This window comes from Pinus tabuliformis, chromosome 3_1 (genome assembly GCF_031772625.1).
Source record: "Pinus tabuliformis cultivar Carrire ecotype Pingquan chromosome 3_1, CPIR1, whole genome shotgun sequence".
Classification (NCBI taxonomy): Eukaryota; Viridiplantae; Streptophyta; class Pinopsida; order Pinales; family Pinaceae; genus Pinus; species Pinus tabuliformis.
Window position 1 is genome coordinate 687085134 of NC_142301.1, and position 19690 is coordinate 687104823.

Genomic DNA, 19690 nt, shown 5'->3' on the forward strand with positions numbered 1-19690 from the left:
TTCTTCCTTGACATAGGTTTAGGTTTTTGGTTCTGTATACAGGAAGAAGGAACATGACAGAGATTATCTCTTTTGGATTTGATGCTACAATCTAAATCTTCCAGTCGATATCTAGAATTTTAATTTCTTTCCATTGGTAAGGACAGATTTTTCACTTGGAAGATAGATCTAACTCGCTTCAACATCTTATAGTTTAAAGCAAGATGGATAATCAGTGAGGATGAGGATGGAAAGTTGGATCACTGGGAGGCTGTAGCTGATGCCCTAAATCTTTTTTACTGTTTGAAATTGTCAGGAGAAAAAGTGAGGGAGGAAATACCCACTGTTGCTCAGTTTCAAATCAAAATTTGTTATTCAATTAAAGCAGAAAACAAAGAAATTCTAGACCACAATACAAAATCAAGCCCGTAGTGATTCCAAATCCTGTCTCATTACAATATTTTCTTAAGGAAATCACGAAAATGAACATTGAATATTTATGGAGTGGAAAATCCAGAATTTATCAATTTTAATTTTCTCTTTTGGGGCAATCTTCAAATTTGATAGCATGTCACTTTTTCCACAAAAGGTGAAAATTAGAAAGTGACCATCCTAGTCAGTTGTTGGACAATTTAGACAGATTTGTGGCAGCACCAAGGACTCCTAAGATTTACTACATGCTAGTAGAGCTGTAAAATAAACATACTTGTAAAATGGCCTTGTATCCTAGTCTAGACCTTCATATAGCAAATGGGTCCCTCCAAAAATCATGACCACCATCTTCTAGATTACGGCAATTGCTCTAATCTGGTTTATTAATGCTTTTTTATGTAACTTTCTTTCAGCTGGGAGCACCATGTGCATAATGAAACAGGCATGATGCCTCATTTTAAAGGGAACTCTTGCATCCAAAATAGCTTGCATTCTTTAGTGTCATTTATGTTTGTCATCATTTAGTTTCATCATTGACGTCATCCCAACAATTCCCAAACATAGAATCTCCAACCCTACTGCAGATTGGAACAACACAAAAGTTTTGAAAACTCAGCAATCCCCTTACTACTATATGCTATCACAAGACTTGACTCTGACTGAAGAAATTAATGAGTCTTTATGCCACCTAATGGTGTGAAGAAAACCATCCTTCAAAATCTTCTATTCTGCAACAAAAACTAAACCACAGAAAATTTAAATAAAAAAGAACCATCACCAACCTGAAAAAGAAGTGGTTGGTTCAAGTCCATAGAGAACGCTTTGAAAACCATTGGTAACTCCAATGTTATCACATTGCATAAAAATTTCACCAAAGATATATGAGCTTAGAGAAAATTAGTAGCAATAAAATATAGAATGTCATGTATGATAATCATAACCTGAAGAAAATAGTTACTCGCACCAAAATGAGCCAGAAATTATTTTTTCCACAATTGCTTATATAATGTGTGGTGTGGTAATTTCTCACCCGTATTGCATAGAAGTAACTAGAAATATGAGACATGTTATGCAAATTTATGAATTTATAACAATTTGTTTTAAAAAAGATATAAAGTTGTGCATGCATTTCTCTCAGTGAAGAAAGGCCTTCAAACAAACACAAAGAGGCAGTGGATAATTTCTAAAGAAAAAAAAAAAGATAATGAACAAATCCATTCACAACAAAAGATGAAGATATAAACTAATAACAACCTATTCTATATAATGAAAATAATGGGGTTATAGAGGAAAAGAATGCAAAGATTAAGTATAGTTCTTTTTTGCGGTTAGGAATTACTTTTTGGAAACCACTTTGCTCTTCTACTAATAGCTAGACAACCCTACTCAGATGAGCTCTTTTCCAAGGCAGATCTCAAAACTCCTAGTGATTAGGATTTCAAGGAGGAGGTAGCATATTTCCAACTCCTTTTTGTGGAATCTACAAAGCAAGGAAGGAAGGTGCACTCAAATCATGAGCACTTCGTGAGGAAGTTAGAAGAGTTCCTGGAAATAATGATCAAAACCCCCACTCTCCAAAGAAAAGCCCTTTTGGCTATAGAGAAAAGCTTAGTTGGAAAGTTAATGGGGCAATGGCCAAGTTACAAGGACCCTGATATCTAGATGATCGAGTATTGAATCCCTTTTATGAAGGGCTTGGTAATTGTGTTTCTTTACAAAAGACGATATGGATTTCTTATTTCAGATTAAGAAGAGCACATGGCCTGATCTTCAAAAGTAGTCCCTACTTCCTAAGCTCTCAAGGGCTACATTTGAATCATTGGATGTTGAAATTAATCATAGAAGAATCTCCCTATGACTAAGTTGGACAAAACACATAAACATCTAAAAGTTTCCGAAATGGGGATGCCTGGAAACATGAACCCCCAAAATGGGTATATATAGGCACAATATATTAAAAAAAACAAACACATAGATGTGTAGTTTTTACTAAATAACACATTGTCTTGCAAGAAAGTAAGAGTGATACACATGAATGACATTTTAGGAGACCTGTGTCTATGTTGACCCTCATAGATGATTAAATGATGCAAAATCCCGTAGCTTTGTAACCTTTATAGCTGCCCCATATTTGTAGATCTTGCTGGAAGTAAGAGGATGGATAAACCTGAAGTTACTGGAGATTGTTTGAAGGAGGCGCAATACATAAACAAGTCCCTTTCATCTCGAGGGGATTTTATTGCAGCATCGGAACATACAAATCCACAAGCCATTTCAAAATAGAAAATTGATTCAATTGCTTCAGGTTCCATTAGGGGGAAAGGAAAAGCCTTTGATGTTTGGGCACATAAGTCCTGAACCAGATTCATATGAGGAGTCAATAAGCACCCTTAAAATTGTCGAATGGGTGTCCCTTTTTGAACTAGGTACTTCTCGCTTGAATAAAAAGAGTGGAGAACTTCGTGAACTTAAAAGACAGATGGACAGTTTGAAGAAGACATTGGCAAGGAAAGGAAGTTGTCAATATAATAAGCTTACCACAGACAAAAATGCAAGAAAAGTGCCTGGGAGTTTTGTCAATATTACGAACCAGAGAACTTAAAAAAAATGAATTTTTTAGTGAAGCTTGAGGTGCAGAACATGTTTTCCATCCTTCCTGGGCTCAACTTCACTCAAACCATCCATATTCATTATGCATGTTATCTCCATGAAAGAGAAGATTTAGTTGCATGCCTGGATGGGGATGATCTGATACTTCATGAAACAGTTTCCACTGTGGTTTCCTCCAATCTTGGTTCTCTGGGATTTTTCACTGCACATCATTTTATAGGTTTTCGAAGAGATTTGGAGTCCATTATTCATGGAAATATTACAACAGATGGAGTTTACGTAACACTCAAAATGCGACTAGGTAATGGGATATTCCACAATGGGAAAGCTATACCAGGAAACGTGTTTGATGTCCTTAATAAAGTTGGGGATGATCGTGTTTCCAATCATTACCTTTGTAAGAATGAATGTTATGAGCACAACGACCTTATAACTAAAGTGCAAGTTGATGGAATCATAGTAGCCACCCCTACTAGAATCACAACCTATTCTACATTAGCTGGAAGCTCCATAGTGCGTCCTAATGTCCCACGCATTCTTTTTACTGCAATATGTTTCCACTCACTATCATTTCATCCTATGATAATTCCAAATTCAACTCAGCTTGAATCGAATATTTCTGGTGCTGCTCAAAGTAATTCATGGGTATTGTTTGAAGGTAAGAGATGGAAACAACTCTCAAGAGGCGACCTTATCCCTGTTTACATGAGCAAGCAACCTCTTCCAACTATAAATGAATGCGATCAAAGTAGTAAATGTTTTCAGGAAAGTCAGATTTGTGCTGCATATGATGATGATGATGATGTGCCCAGTCTTTCTAAACTGCACAGCGTTCCAGCACAAGCTGGGAGGCTATCTGCATGCGTATCAACTAATAGGACTAAAGAAAGCGATCAAACCTATATCAACTAAGCAAATTGCAAATACTTAGAGCCAGGATGAACAAATTCTGTGTAAAAGTATTTTTCATTAACAGAAAAAGAGAGTATATTAAAAACACATGGCAAAAACTGTTTAAAAAAAGTGCACAGGTAATCAAAATTACAATCAGAAGTGGAAAAAACCTGTATTTTGCATGAACTCTCACTTCCAAAAGGGAAAAATCTGAACCAAAAACTTGTGCTGCTTTTGAAGATTTGTTCTTCTGAAAATCAGACAGAATCCTGTATGTAAATATCGTGCTTTTAAATTTGTAAATCTCAGTGCTTTTAAGGAATCGAAATTTGTAAATCTCAGTGCTTTTAAGGAATCGTTGGGTGCATTAATGAAAATAAATTTAACAGCTGCATATTTATTAATTCATTACATCTCATGCAGCCCGCCCGAACTGTCTCATGCACTGTCTCATGCAGCCCGCCCGAACTGTCTCATGCACTGTCTCATGCAACCAGCCCGAACTGTCTCATGACATCAGATTAGATTTTTAAGGAATCTTTGGGTGCATTAATGAAAATAAATTTAAGAGAACTGTATATTTATTAATTCATTACAGCCCGAACTGTCTCATGCAGCCAGCCCAAACTGTCTCATGACATCAGATTAGATATCAGATGGAGTGGTAATCAACACTTAGTTTACTAACTACTTTCACCTAGTTTACTAACTATTTTCGCCAAGTAGCTTATATTTACTGACAAAAATGCTTTCAAATAACTACTTTCACCTAGTTTACTAACTAGTTTCACCAGGTAGCTCATATTCACTGACAAGTTTTCAAATTTTAATAATATATGTATATTTTTTATATATGGAAAAAATTGTATTGGACCAAATTATAAGTAAAAGTTCAATATGCATGTAACGAAAAATCTATTTTTTATTGTTTATTTTTTATGTTAAATAATATATTTAGTAATTATTAAAAGAAAAAAAATAGATTTTTCAATTTTTTTTTATTTATGTTAAATAATAAATTTAGTGATTATTAAAAAAAAAAGGAAAAAAGATTTTTCCTTATTTCAAATAAGTAATTACTTCAAACACACAATTTAGTAATTATTAAAAAAATTAAAACTAGAGATTTTTTTTTTAATACAAATAAAGAATTTAGGAATTTGTTAATTATTTTTTATCTCTATTTTTCTAGCAATATATACTTGTCTCGTATAAAACCTCATGCAATAAGTTTGGTAACACCCTTGAAATAGTATTTACTGTCGTTTATTAAATATTTTGTATTTCCACTTTTCAACTTCAGTGACAAAGAAATAATAAATTTAGTTAACAATGAGTAAAATCCATCAAAAGTGTTGCCTAAAGTCATAGTAATTTGATCTATTACAGATGATGAAACTATTAGTGAAATGAAAGATTTCAATATGTGACATAGTAATCAAGATAATTTATAAGAATTCTTACCTATAACTATTCATGTGATACATAACTTTGGTTCCATTACAAGAGATATTGAATAATTAGGCCATGTTCATTTTAGCAATGATATAAACAATAATGTTCATTTTAGCTTACCTATTCAATTAATTTGGCTATTATATCCACTATCGACCACTTGGGAAATATCACATTAGTTTAAAACTTGCTTACTCGGTCTTCACATAACCAAACAATGGGTCATCAATTAACACAATTACCTTTCCATCATCTACCTTATCCATCTGCCAGATCACTAAGCTGCTATCCCCCCAAGACACTTAATGCTCTATACATACTTACTATCTCGATACTCAACACCTAACATATAGACGAGCTTGTAGATTGAAGCCCTAATGTCTCAATACTCGATATCTTGAAAGGCCAATGGTCGGGCTATCAAGCGATCAGGCCCTCAGAAGAGGCTAAAGAGTGTCATTGATACTAATTACCTTTCCATCATCTACCTTATCCATCTGCCAGATCACTAAGCTGCTATCCCCCCAGGACACTTAATGCTCTATACATACTTACTATCTCGATACTCGACACCTAACATACAGAGGAGCTTGTAGATTGAAGCCCTAATGTCTCAATACTCGATATCTTGAAAGGCCAATGGTCGGGCTATCAAGCGATCAGGCCCTCAAAAGAGGCTAAAGAGTGTCATTGATACTGATTAGCTGATATATTAACATCCAAAAGCCCAACATCCATGTCATCGCTATATGGTTACCACCTATACATCACCTCGGTGCCTAATCAACCTTCCATTGCCATGTCAACATGCCACATCACTTACCACATTGGTATGTCATGTCATCTAGACCCACATTGGTGCCACATCATAATGAAACGTTAGCATGTCAAATCAACTGCCACACAATTGACTGTTGTATCCCCAGATCCACGTCCACTCACCACATCATTACTCTATTGATACCAAGGTTTCTTGTTGGTGACTAGTGTCCTACTTACTAATGTCTACTACCCAGTATTGTGCCATTTTGATAGGTTGATGTACCAACAACTAATACATTGCATTAGTGTTGGTTGACCTCAAGGTGTCCTTAACACAGTTAGCCCGAAATTTGACCTCTCGATGGACTATAGTCCCCAACCATCAAGTGAGAGTCCTTGAACCCTCTATCTCCATGAGCTAATGGATAATGTAGGGTGATATGCTAATATCGAGGACATGTTTGACGTGGAATCTAGGTTAGCTGGGGATTTTTGCACAATTAAGTGATGGGGAGCACTATTTTCCATCATTATAAACCATAGGTATATAGATGGTGTATGGGTGTTAATGTGAGGATAATTTTGCCCGACAAGGATGGCTTTGTTTGGGTCCTTGGACATCATCTAAGGAGAAACACCATTATCATGCTAGGGTCTAGTACGAGTGGTTTTTAAGGCTTAGTAATAATACAGACTATGCACATGGTAGAAAACCACCCTCCAATGCCTCTAAGGTGAATAGTTGGCCTAGTGGTACTCATGGAGACCATCTAAGGGATGGTTCTTAGGCCCTTGAACATTTTTCAAGGATGAAAACTAGTCCCTGAGGGCCTAAAAGAGGTGTAAGATAATGGTCATAGTCCATGTATAAGCTCCCAAGCCACTTCAATACAACACCTACAAAGTTGTGGAGTTGCCTCCTCAAGGGCAAAGGTCTTGATTGTGTGTATATCTTCCTTGAAAAGTAATTTCTCCATTCCCGTAAGGGAAGGGTCTGCAAATCAGTTAGATATGGCCAATATTCCTATGGAAACCAACCAAGGTACCTTTTCAAAAGGAGATCCTTGTGCTTTTCCTTTCTTTGGAAACGTTGGTACTCCCTTGATGGCCACTTTGAATATTCCTGGGTTGAATGTTGGACTACTCGTTTGGCTGTGGTCCACCCCAAATATTCCCAAAACTCTTGAAGCTTCTCAGATGAATGCTTTATTTCAGTGGCATCACATGGGTGCTAATTGTTCATCTTCTGTCCAAGAGAAATCTAGGATTCATTCTTCTACTCCTTGTAACAAGAAATCTAAAAAGAGGAGAAAGAGAAAGTCAAAGAAGAAGAATAATTCTATCCCTTCATCATCAACCTTTGCAAGTCATGTTGGAGATGAGCCTTTAGCTACAGCAAGTCATGCTAGGGGCACGAGTCTAGTCACTGTGAGTCATACTAGCAAAGATTCAGGATTCTCTGCAAGTCATGTTCAGGACTCTCCACAAACCACTACTAGTTAGGTTGGCGAAAGGGAGGTTGATAAGAAACCTGGACGTAGAAGTTTTAAACCTAAGTTCCCTTGTAAGATATGCAAGGGAGACCATCTTACTCATTTATGCCCTGGTATTCCAGAGATTCAAAGGATATGGTCCGAGTCTGAAAGTACTTCTACTCCTAGATCTGATATGGTTTCTCATTAATCCCACCAACCATTGGTTGATAATGTGGTTGAGCCAATGCAATCTCTGGCCGATTACACTCCTTTTTGGGGGGTGAAGTGCCTAACAAAAGAGTCTGTTTGATCTCTAGTGCAGAGTCTTCTGATATAGCGGGCATTCCGACTGCTTCAAATGTTCGCCCTCCAAGTTCTAGGAGTGTCTCCTTTGATTGGGATAGTCTTGTCGAGCCTCGTCTTCCTTCCACTGCACCTTTCCAAATAAAAATTGCTACCCAAGTCTGGGAAACACGGTGTAAGGACCTGCGGTTCGGTTTCTCCCCGTCGGTGCGAAGTGTGAACTCTACGACTGAAATGTGGGAAGGGACATAAGTATAATGCGCATTAGAGGTGGAGCGATGGTTGGTTTATAGCGTGGGAGCGTTTGGCATAACCCACGAGCCAACTCACATGTTGGGGCGACTTGAACGAAGGATTGTTTGCCGACCAGCAATCGGATGGCAAGTTTGCGACGTGTAAGGGCATTTTGGCACGCGGTGGTCGAGTCGGCCTGGGCAGCGACTCGCCCAACCGCTCGTATAAATATGGCAAGGCATTGGAGCATTTGGCATTCATTCGAAGATGGACTTTCGAACATGAGCATTCGGTGATCAAGAAAAAAGTGCGAAGTAGTGGAGCAGGTCGCAAAAGAGGCGCGGGCATATATGCACCCGCTCTTGGGCAAGCACACACGATACGCACAGGGTTCGGTTATCGGGTGAGGGCGCGGGTAAGGAAGGCACCCGTCGTTCGATGTGACACGGGATGTCTCGGGTAGGTCGCCCGCCCGTCGTGCAGCGGTAAACGAGGTTCGGTCGACGAGTACGGTTGGCAGCTTTCGTGAAGGCGCGCCCGCCCAGCTCGAGCAAGGAACTCGGTTGGCACACGGAGGTGTTGCCTATTTGTAAAATTGGCTAAGTATGAAACTTGGTGTTTCCCAAGTATACTTGGTGTTTGGCAGACTCATTGTTCAGGGAGTTGCCCCTCCCTTTACACTGTGCAATTGTGTTCTTCATGTATAATTGCTGATGATAATGAATGTGTATGGGTGTTCATTGGCATAAAGGAAACATAATAGTACTTGGTTGCGAAAAACAAACTAAGTAGACTAATGGTTAGGCGTAGTCCATGAACATAAGTATTGGTGAAAAGAAAGTGTTCGGAGGCGCCGCACCTCACCAAGTACGGCTGAAAGAGTACTGTAGGCCTGGGGGCGTGACACGCGGGGTTCCCATGTTGCTCGCACCGTGTTGGGGATGGCGCACGCCCCTTGATACTTGCACGATGGGCGAGCCACTGACGGAAGGCGTGCGGGCGACCCTTGTTGCGTGCCCGGATGAAAGAGGTGACCATGTGGAGCCGACCCATGGGCGCGACGGTGCACACGAAGGGACGCGACGGTTCGTTGGAATGGGGCGTATCGAGGTTATGTGGCAGGTCAGCCGGGCATGCATGCTGATGGAGCCGACCCTTGTTATCCTCGAGAGACACGGCCCTTGGGCGAAAGGATGCGTATAAGTAAGGAGGATGGCGTTCGACGAAGGGACATCAAACTCAGACTTCCACATCGCAGAACAAGTGCGAAGGAAGGAGTTGGGCGAAAACGGAAGGAAGAGAAGGACACGGGTAAGAGGGCTGCACCGGCGGGCGGATTACAGAGGGCGGGTCGGGCTTGGTAGCGCGGACAGGCAGAGCGGGGCGGGTTACCATCCGAGCAGGCAGGCCGCACTGCATGCGGGCCATGCGCCCTCACTATGGACCACACCGACGGGCAGAGTTTGGGCGCCGCGGAAGGGAAAGTCGGGCGGACAGGTTCGCAGTTCACGTGTGGAGTTGTGTCGTGAAGGCCGCGGGCCAGTGCAGCACGACCACATGACACGACAGGTTGAAAGAATAATTGAAGAAGATAAATTTATGGTAAGTTATTTTCGCTGCATTGTTAAGAACACTTATTGGAAAATTGACCGAGTGTTGAAGTAGGCGTAGACCGTGTACATCGAGCCTGCAACCTCACATCAAGAAAACTTGGTGTACATCGAGCCTGCAACCTCGCATCAAGAAAAAGGCTCGGTTGGTCAAGAGAATGAAGGTTTCTTCATTGGTAAAGGATCTCGCTAAGGAACAAAGGTTGGAGTCTCTTCTAGAGCTAGTCCACCATGGACTATCAAAAGTTGAAAGAAGGACAGAGTGCCGGGGAATGAAGCGCCGAAGATACAAAGTGCAGAGAGGAGGAAGGACTCGACTTGTGCTTGGGGGATATTATTGTCAAGGGTCTAGGGCTTCGCAATGACCAACAAGAAACTTATGAAAGGGTTTTCCTCTCTGAGAGAGAGAGAGGTTTTTCCCTGGCAGATAGCCAACATCCTGTGTTCTTGTTCTTATGTTTTTGGCACCAGTTTGATGAAGGTAAATGCACATGCATTAATAAGAAGAGAAGAAGATTAAGATAACACGATAAATTGCAAAAGAGCTTCACAAGTTGTTATCAAGTCTAGAAGAATCCCGCTATACCCCATTGCCCCAGATTGTTCATCGCGGTATCGGAGCTAAGGTGACACATCAAGGAAAGGGAATCTCAAGAACATCCGCAAGGTTGAAGCGTCAAGCCAAGAAGTCTCAATCACATCAAGGACAAGAAGGTCTACCATCTATCATTCATCATGGAAGACTACAAAGCAAGAAGAAACGCCTTGTATCAAGGCACCTACAAGAAGAGCCACTTTCCACGAAGGGAGCAATGACATGACAAACCAGGGGGGAAAGTGATCGATGGCCGGTACCCTGCCAAGAAGAAGTTCAAACAAAGACTTCATGACATCGAAGGAAAGAAGGAGATCAAGCGGCAAAAGGACCCACGAAGAAGACGTTGTTGATGAATGGACAAGTCCCTAGCTAAGAGGGAGTTCTAACAAGTTCCCAACTACAAAGGAGCTTGGTCAAGTTCCTTGTCAGAGGAAACTTGGGCATGTCTTCCCCAATCAAGGGGAAGAGATAGACACAACATTCTTGTCTTCACTTGGAAAGAAATAACGGGAGGATTGGGCAATCATTTGGCATCTGATGCTCTTTGAGGATGTGTAGGGCACCCAAGACAAGAGTAGGCAAGAGGAGCGATATTCTTTGAGGGCTGGGAACCCAAGACAAGAATTGTCCTGGAAGGTCATACTCAGGGAACACCTGGGTGGGCATGTACCTTTAGAGACAATGAACAAGGTGTTTATAAGCCATTGGCCTCGCCAGCATTGTGCTTTGATCTTATGAGAGATAAAGCTGTTAGTCAAGGCCTTGCTTCTCAGATGAATGCTTTATTTCAATGGCATCACATGGGTGCTAATTGTTCATCTTCTTTCCAAGAGAAATCTAGGATTCATTCTTCTCCTCCTTCTTGTAACAAGAAATCTAAAAAGAGGAGAAAGAGAAAGTCAAAGAAGAAGAATAATTCTATCCCTTCATCATCAACCTTTGCAAGTCATGTTGGAGATGAGCCTTTAGCTGCAGCAAGTCATGCTAGGGGCATGAGTCTAGTCACTGTGAGTCATACTAGCAAAGAGTCAGGATCCTCTGCAAGTCATGTTCAGGACTCTCCACAAACCACTACTAGTTAGGTTGGCGGAAGGGAGGTTGATAAGAAACCTGGACGTAGAAGTTTTAAACCTAAGTTCCCTTGTAAGATATGCAAGGGAGACCATCTTACTCATTTATGCCCTAGTATTCCAGAGATTCAAAGGATATGGTCCGAGTCTGAAAGTACTTCTACTCCTAGATCTGATATGGTTTCTCATTAATCCCACCAACCATTGGTTGATAATGTGGTTAGCCAATACAATCTCTGGCCGATTACACTCCTTTTTTGGGGGGTGAAGTGCCTAACAAAAGAGTCTGTTTGATCTCTAGTGCAGAGTCTTCTGATATAGCGGGCATTCCGACTGCTTCAAATGTTCCCCCTCCAAGTTCTAAGAGTGTCTCCTTTGATTGGGATAGTCTTGTCGAGCCTCGTCTTCCTTCCACTGCACCTTTCCAAATAAAGGTCAGGGTTAATTCCACAAATATCTATCGATGTATGGTGGATGAAGGATCCTTTGCAAGTATTATATCCTCTTTGACTTGGAAATACATACGAGCTTGTAGATTGAAGCCCTAATTTCTCAATACCCGATATCTTGAAAGGCCAATGGTTGAGCTATCAAGCCACTGGGCCCTCAGGAAGAGGCTAGAGAGTGTCATTGATACTAATTAGTTGATATCTTAACATCCAAACGCCCAACATCCACGTCGTCACTATATGGTTACCACCTATACAACACCTCGGTGCCAAGTCAACCTTCCATTGCCATGTCAACATGCCATATCACTTGTTACATTGGTATGCCATGTCATCTAGACCCACATTGGTGCCACATCATAATGAGACGTTAGCATGTCAAATCAACTGCCACACAATTGACATGCGATATCCCCGGGTCCACATCCACTCATCACATCATTACTCTATCGTTATCAAGGTTTCTTGTTGGTGACTAGTGTCCTACTTACTGATGTCTACTACCCAATATTGTGACATTTTGATAGGTTGATAACGAACAACTAATACATTGCATTCGTGTTGGTTGACCTTGAGGTGTCCTTAATACAGTTAGCCCGACATTTGACCTCTTGATGGACTATAGTCCCCAACCATCAAGTGAGAGTCCTTGAACCCTCTATCTCCACGAGCTAATGGATAATGCAGGATAATATGTTAATATCGAGGACATCTAACCTAGACTAGGTTAGTTGGGGCTTTTTGCACAATTAGGTGATGAGGAGCACTATTTGCGAGCATTATAAACCATAGGTATATAAATGTTGTATGGGTGTTAATGTGAGGATTTGCCCAACAAGGATGACTTTTGTTGGGGCCTTGGACATCATCTAAGAAGAAACACCATTATCATCTTAAGGCCTATGAATGGTTTTTAAGGTTTAGCAATAATATAAACTATGCACATTATACAAAACCACTTCCTGGTGCCTCTAAGATGAATGGTTTATAGAATGCAAATGTATGTTTATATAATTTATAGGATGTACAGGTTAGTTAATATTATATGGTTTGTATAATAAAATAAATGGACAAATTAATAGAACTGATGGCAAATGAACATTTAAAAAATTATTATGATGAAGACTTTTCAAACAATTTTGTGGGAAAATTCAATTAATAGAACTGTTGGCAAATGAACTTTTGAAAAAATATTATGAAGTAGACTTTTCAAGCATTTCTGTGAGAAAATTTAAAATTTTGTGGGAAAATTTAAAATTTCGCTTCTCCTTGTGTGGGCTTGGCGCCAATCGGCTGTTCTTTTCTCCTTGTCTCGAAGTCCCACCGCCTGAACATTCTCTTCCAACGATTGATTAAGGTGTCGCTGTCAGGGTTCACACCCAGTGGAAAGCTTATTTTCTGAACCAGCTGTCTTATATTATTATATGATATTTGGCAAGGTGGGCTCTAAATATCTGGTATTCAACGATTTGGAAAACTTTGGAGCAGACAGATCAGTGTGCTTTGAGGAGCAATAGCCAAGACAGGTTTACCAGCTCTGCATTTAATACTATTTTTTCTGTGACGCCGATCTTCCATAGTTTTTGCCTAAAACAGGTATGTGTTTTAGCTTTCTCTTTGTTTTCTTAAAAAATAGCTCCTTGAAGATAGGGTGTAGAAACTGCAGGCAAAATTTTCATGTATGTTTTAGCTTCTGGATCTTCTCCAGTGCCATTCCTGCCTCCTTCTGTAGCCTGCTTGAGGAGATGATTGATCAAGTGGGGGCACATGTACGCCTAGTGCCGATTTTGGTGGAGATTAAGGAGGGGACCCTACGCTCTCAGTTTTTTGTAAAGTTATGATTATGCTTAGGGCATATTTTATGAATCGTTAGGGGAGATGGATCCTTTGGGTAAAAAACATTGACAAATTAGATCTCTTTTGTGGAGAGTAGAGTGAAGGTTAGCCATTTCGTCTGCTGACGGGGAAGATTTGCGATCGCACACACAGACATTTGAATTGCAGAGACGGAAGTAGAAGAGACAGGAACCATAGCAGAACGAGGAAAGTAGAAAAGACGCACAACAAGCGATATCATAGCAGAACAAAGAAAGTAGAAGAGACAGGGACCATAGCAGCTTCCTCCCACTGCAGCGAGAATCATTACATCCCGTCGTATACCCTACCGGATTCCCAGTCGTTGCAGATTTCGTCATAACCTGTCATCTCATCTCAGGGTTAAAATTATATTAAAACACCCGGGACTATTGACCTTCAAAAAAATCATAAAAATTTTGTTCTTGGCACTTCTGCACTTGCTAAGACAGCGATGAAGGATAAAATACTGGTTGTGGCTGAGCAGTATACGGATATCTACACCAAAACCCAAAACTGGTTGAATCTAGCCGATCTTGCATTGCAAGACCTTGATAGGGGTATACCGATTTTATCAATAGGATGCATATGTTTGTATAGTTTTTTTATTTTCTTAATCATATGACGAAAACCAGAGTACAAGAATATGGGTTTCAATGCTTTGCAACTGTTGAGTTCTTGAGGCTCGGTTGCAACTTGGAGAACTAGGAATATTTTGAGAAGAGTATATATATTCTTTTCAATCCATGTCCTTGCCTTGCAGGACATTGAGAGGGGTATATAGATTCTTCTCAATGGAAAACAGTTGCAGTTTGTGTGGTTGTTTATGATCTTGCCATTTATTCACGTTTTTTTGTAATATGTAAAAAGTTGCAACCTCATTAAATGACATTTACACAGCTAGAATACACCAGTGCTACCTCTAGAGAGATAAAATCAGCTGCGTTCATCTGATTCCTCAGTGCTCAAGATACTGGCCCATTGATTATGTATTACAAAAAGTTGCAACCTCATTAAATGACATTTACACAGCTAGAATACACCAGTGCTACCTCTAGAGAGATAAAATCAGCTGCGTTCATCTGATTCCTCAGTGCTCAAGATACTGGCCCATTGTATAAACATGATCGAAGGGAATATCCTTCGCTTTGACAAGTGAAATAGCTAGTAAACTCAAGGCAGCAATATCAAGATGAGTCCATATGTGCTACATTATTAGATTAACTTGGTAAACTGATATCCTGTTGCCTGTTCAGATTGTTGGGGCTACCTTTAGATTCTTTCTTTTTGATTGTACAGACTTTAAACACATACCCAACCCATTTCCTTGTAAGCGTTACTAAGCATAGGATGATAATATGGGGCATTTTCTTGGATCGGATTCCAGCTTAGTTATTTCCTCTGCTTTTGGGCATATGTAAAGTTAAGTGCATTTTAATGGAATGTGATTGCTTGTTTCTGTGTTAAGATATCTGCAAATTTCCTTGCTGACACTTTCACATCAATGTAAGAGAAGTCCTTATAATCAAATGGGTATTTATCCCAGGAGTTTATTCTTGTACATTCTCACACTTTCAAGGCTTGCATATGTGCCATAAATCATAGACAAGTACCCAGACTTGGAAGAAAACTCAAAGTTAGAACCTCTTTTGACAGCGTATAGGTCCTCCTCATAAGATAGTTGTAGAGACTTCTCCCTTCAATGCGGTTGGGCTTTAAGACTACCGCTAAGACGCGCTAGGTCTCCTTACTTGAACAACACCTAAAACACATCCTTTAGGACTGTGTATTGAGTCTCTTTCTTATTGTGGATTAGGGGTTCATTTAGGCTCCCTTTGACTGCGTCTTAGCTGTGAATAGAAGACTGCAGCTAGGGCTCTTTTGGAGCTTCCTTTGACAGCGTATGGAAGCCTCCTTGCTGTGATGAAGAGCCTTCTTTTGGGACATCGAAGGAGCCTCTCTTCACTGTGATTTAATCCCTTTAGGACAGCATATAAGGCTTGCGGCTTGGGCATGTTGTACAGCAACTAGGGCTCTTCCAAGGCTGTCCTAAAGGGCTCTTTAGATCAATCCTACACCTCTTGACGAGACTGTCCTGTTGTGCCACTGCTGCACTATGTCATGGCTGTCCCGTTGTGCCACCACTGCACTATGTCATGGTTGTCTCGTTGTGCTTTGCCATACCATAACAACACCATGAATTTGCCACACTAAATACTAGTTGTCCCATGTTGTACCATTGTACCATTGTTGTCCCGTTGTGCACTATATGCCATTGACCATTGTTGTCTCATTGTTGTAACATATGCTGCACCATACTGCGCCAAGTTGCCTTTGCTGTCCCATTGTTGTATCATTGCAGCACCATGTAGCATTGTTGTCCCACTGCTGCAACAAACATCTTGCTATCCATACTGCTGCACCATTGTTGCACCATACGTTTTGTTGTCCATTCTGCTGCACCATTGCTGCACCATACATCTTGTTGTCCATACTGTTGCACCACTGTTGCACCATACATCTTGTTGTCATCGATAATACTACTATGGTCCCTAACCCCATTTTCCTGCTCATTAATCAGATGAGAGGTACTTCCAATGAGTCTTAGATTGCATAGGTAGGATGCCTCGATAGGGGAATTGATCATCTATCCTACAGGAGAACTAATCATCCTGGCTCATAGGAGAATGAATCATCCTATCCCAAAGTCACCTTGGGGTATTACAAGAGAAAGCTAAGCTATTCATCTTGTACACAGTGCACCATTAGGGGAGGGTGAGTTGCCCTATGGTCGTGTGTTGCTCCAGTAAGTACCCCAAGCCCCTTAGATCTCCCAAAGCTCAATGCATGCAACATGCAGGACCCTTATACGAAGGTCTCTCAACGACTGCAGTTTGTTCGGGAAAGTCACAGATTTGACCTTTCCCCTGGGCTTTGACAAAATGTTTGCAACCTGTACATCAGTCTCAATGCCATGGAGCCTCCTCGCTCATCGACTTACCATATTCTAGATAAGTTAGTATCTGATGTCTATCAACTGGAGCAATCATCGAATACAAGATTTCTCAACAATCGAATCCCCCCCTGGTTGTCACAGAGGATCACAGTGGTATTCATCATGTGTACAAACAACGCACTGAAGAGCTTCCACAACCAGGCAGCGTCACACAAGATCATACTCGTAGCTATGTATTCGGTCTCGGCGGTGCTTATAGCAATCGACTTCTGCTTCTTGCTCATCCATGATATCGAAGCAGAATCCAAAGAGAACTAGCACTGAAAAGTTCTCTAGTGATCCTCCACATTGCCTGCCCAGTCAACATTCGAATAATCATGCAGCTTCATATTTCAGGCAGTGAATCTCAATCCATGAGAGATTGTGCTCCGAAGATATCTCAAAAGATTCTTGGCACCAATCTAGTGAGGCTCAACCAAATATGAGCTCACCATGCTAACTATAAAACATATATACGGACGAAAGTTCACCAAGAACATCAATGCAAATGAGTTTATGAAACTTAGAGGCATTTCTCAAATCTGGTCCAGCATCATCACAATATAACTTCTGAAAGTTAAGATCCTCGAGGTAGTCACAGTCTTGCAGTTTACTATTCCACATCCGGAATCCAACTCTCTCTTACTTTTGCAAGTGAGAGGGCCTGCACCTATTAGAAATAGGTCGTTCTTAGAAGGTGTCGGTATGAGAGGTCTATCATCCACAATCTTCAAACAATGGTTTGGATTGGCTTCACTCTTAGTGAATCTCAACTTCATCTGACAATTATCAATCCTCTCATATCAAACCCGCGGTGATTTGCTTCAAGCCATAGAGGGCAGCGTATTTGACGCAGAGGCCCAGAGAGGCCAGCGTATTTGACGCAGAGGCCCAGAGAGCTAATGCAGGGCCTCCTGAGACTGACACAGGCCTAGATAGGCTGACGCAGGGCCAATGCTGGGCAAGGAGAGGCTGACGCAGTCCAGATTGGGCAGACGCTGGGGTTTCAGTGCAATTTTGTGCTGAGGAGCTGTCGGAATGATTATCTGAGTTTTCAGCCAAGAGATCTATGAGAAACTGTGAGGTATTACTGCTAAGGAAATTCTCTGTTGGGTAGGCCAGTTTTGACACCCAGATTGTACTCTTATATTGCTTAGTAAAAAAAACCCTCAGATAGCTGCACCGGTTTTCTCGCATTGGGTTTTTCCGGGGACATTGGTCCAAAAATAACGGTGTCATATGGTGTGTTTGTTTTTGTTTCTTTTAGTAGCCTTTTAGTAGCCTTTTGTGTTGCAAAAAACACCTCTTATACTCCCTTTTTCTTCAACTAGCCTTTTGATAGTAATATATACGAAGGTCTCTCAACGACTCCAGGTTGTTCGGGAAAGTCACAGATTTGACCTTTCGCCTGGGCTTTGACAAAATGTTTGCAACCTGTACATCAGTCTCAATGCGATGGAGCCTCCTCGCTCATCGACTTACCATATTCTATATAAGTTAGTATCTGATGTTTATCTACTGGAGCAATCATCGAATACAGGATTTCTCAACAATCGAATCCCCCCTGGTTGTCACAGAGGATCACAGTGGTATTCATCATGTGTGTAAACAACGCACTGAAGAGCTTCCACAACCAGGCAGCGTCACACAAGATCATACTCGTAGCTATGTATTCGGTCTCGGCGGTGCTTATGGCAATCGACTTCTGCTTCTTGCTCATCCATGATATCGAAGCAAAATCCAAAGAGAACTAGCACTGAGAAGTTCTCTGGTGATCCTCCCCATTGCCTGCCCAGTCAACATTCGAATAATCATGCAGCTTCATATTTCAGGCAGTGAATCTCAATCCATGAGAGATTGTGCTCCGAAGATATCTCAAAAGATTCTTGGCACCAATCTAGTGAGGCTCAACCAAATATGAGCTCACCATGCTAACTATAAAACATATATACGGACGAAAGTTCACCAAGAACATCAATGCAAATGAGTTTATGAAACTTAGAGGCATTTCCCAAATCTGGTCCGACATCATCACAATATAACTTCTGAAAGTTAAGATCCTCGAGGTAGTCACAATCTTGCAGTTTACCATTCCACATCCGGAATCCAACTCTCTCTTACTTTTGCAAGTGAGAGGGTCTGCACCTATCAGAAATAGGTCATTCTTAGAAGGTGTCGGTATGAGAGGTCTATCATCCACAATCTTCAAACAATGGTTTGGATTGGCTTCACTCTTAGTGAATCTCAGCTTCATCCGACAATTATCAATCCTCTCATATCAAACCCACGGTGATTTGCTTCAAGCCATAGAGGGCAGCGTATTTGACGCAGAGGCGCAGAGAGCTAACGCAGGGCCTCCTGGGGCTGACACAGGCCTAGATAGGCTGACGCAGGGCCAACGATGGGTAAGGAGAGGCTGACGCAGTCCAGATTGGGCAGACGCTGGGGTTCCAGTGCAATTTTGTGCTGAGGAGCTGTCGGAATGATTATCTGAGGTTTCAGCCAGGAGATCTGTGAGAAACTGTGAGGTATTACTGCTAAGGAAATTCTCTATTGGGTAGTCCAGTTTTGACACCCAGATTGTACTCTTATATTGCTTAGTAAAAAAACCCTCAGATAGCTGCACCGGTTTTCCCGCATTAGGTTTTTCCAGGGACATTGGTCCAAAAATAACGGTGTCATATGGTGTGTTTGTTTCTGTTTCTTTTAGTAGCCTTTTGTGTTGTAAAAAACACCTCTTATACTCCCTTTTTCTTCAACTAGCCTTTTGATAGTAATATATACGAAGGTCTCTCAACGACTCCAGGTTGTTCAGGAAAGTCACAGATTTGACCTTTCCCCTGGGCTTTGACAAAATGTTTGCAACCTGTACATCAGTCTCAATGTGATGGAGCCTCCTCGCTCATTGACTTACCATATTCTATATAAGTTAGTATCTGATGTTTATCTACTGGAGCAATCATCGAATAC

General features: G+C 41.0%; 1 pseudogene; it reads left to right on the top strand.

Annotated features, from left to right (window-relative positions):
- Positions 1–3018: 3018 nt before the first annotated feature.
- LOC149188984 (NAD kinase 2, chloroplastic pseudogene) lies at positions 3019–3933 on the top strand (annotated as a pseudogene).
- The last annotated feature ends 15757 nt before the right edge of the window (positions 3934–19690 follow it).